The sequence below is a fragment of the Mandrillus leucophaeus genome, unplaced genomic scaffold (assembly GCF_000951045.1).
Source record: "Mandrillus leucophaeus isolate KB7577 unplaced genomic scaffold, Mleu.le_1.0 Scaffold63, whole genome shotgun sequence".
NCBI lineage: Eukaryota > Metazoa > Chordata > Mammalia > Primates > Cercopithecidae > Mandrillus > Mandrillus leucophaeus.
Genome location: NW_012106808.1, coordinates 763,700 through 765,081, shown reverse-complemented (window position 1 = coordinate 765,081; position 1,382 = coordinate 763,700). Strand labels below are relative to the sequence as shown.

General features: G+C 40.6%; 1 pseudogene; it reads left to right on the top strand.

Annotated features, from left to right (window-relative positions):
* Window positions 1-1,194, top strand: part of LOC105554147 — a 13,838-nt pseudogene extending 12,644 nt beyond the window's left edge.
* The last annotated feature ends 188 nt before the right edge of the window (window positions 1,195-1,382 follow it).

Below are 1,382 nucleotides of genomic sequence, written 5' to 3'. Positions count from 1 at the left end.
CTATAGGGCCAAAGGAAATATCCTCCGATAACAAAGAGAAAGAAGCTTTCTCAGAAACTTCTTTGTGTTCTGTGAGATCATCTCACAGAGTTACAGCTTTGCCCTCAAGAAGCCTTTCAGTAAGACAGTTCTTGTGGAATTGGCAAAGTGACCATTGGAAGCCCATAGAGGCCTCTGGTGAAATAGAAAATATCCTCAGATGAAATCTGGAAAGAAGCTTTCTGAGAAACTGCTCTGTGATTTGTGACTTTCACTCAGAGAGTTACATCTGTATTTCGTGGATCTCTTTGCTAGCCTTATTTCTCTGGTATCTGAGAACAGATATTTTGGATCCCTTTGAAGACTATAGGGCCACAGGAAATATCCTCAGATAACAAAGAGAAAGAAGTTTTCTGTGTTCTGTTAAATCATCTCACAGAGTTACAGCTTTCCCCTCAAGAAGCCTTTCGCTAAGACAGTTCTTGCGGAATTGGCAAAGTGATATTTGGAAGCCCGTAGACGGCTATGGTGAAAAAGGAAATATCCTCAGATGAAATCTGGAAGGATGCTTTCTGAGAAACTGCTTAGTGTTCTGTTAATACATCTCACAGAGTTATATCTTTACTTCGTGGTTCTCTTCGCTAGCCTTGTTTCTGTGGAATCTGAGAACAGATATTTCGGATCCCTTTGAAAACTATAGGGCCAAAGGAAATATCCTCCGATAACAAAGAGAGAGAAGCTTTCTGAGAAACTTCTTTGTGTTCTGTGAAATCATCTCACAGAGTTACAGCTTTGCCCTCAAGAAGCCTTTCGCTAAGAGAGTTCTTGTGGAATTAGCAAAGTGATCATTGGAAGGTCATAGAGGCCTATGGTGAAAAAGGAAATATCCTCAGATGAAATCTGCAAAGAAGCTTTCTGAGAAACTGCTCTGTGATATGTGACTTCCACTCACAGAGTTACATCTGTATTTCTTAAATCTCTTTGCCAGCCTCATTTCTGTGGAATCTGAAAACAGATATTTCCGATCCCTTTGAATACTGTAGGGCCACAGGAAATATCCTCCGATAACAAAGAGAAAGAAGCTCTCTGTGTTCCGTGAAATCATCTCACAGAGTTACAGCTTTCCCTTCAAGAAGCCTTTCGCTAAGACACTTCTTGTGGAATTGGCAAAGTGATATTTGGAAGCCCTTAGAGGCCTAGGGTGAAAAAGGAAATATCCTCAGATGAAATCTGGAGAGAAGCTTTCTGAGAAACTGCTTAGTGTTCTGTTAATTCATCTCACAGAGTTCCATCTGTATTTCGTGCATCTCTTTGCTAGCCTTATTTCTGTGGAATCTGAGAACAGATATTTCGGATCCCTTTGAAGACTATAGGGCCAAAGGAAATATCCTCCGATAAGAAAG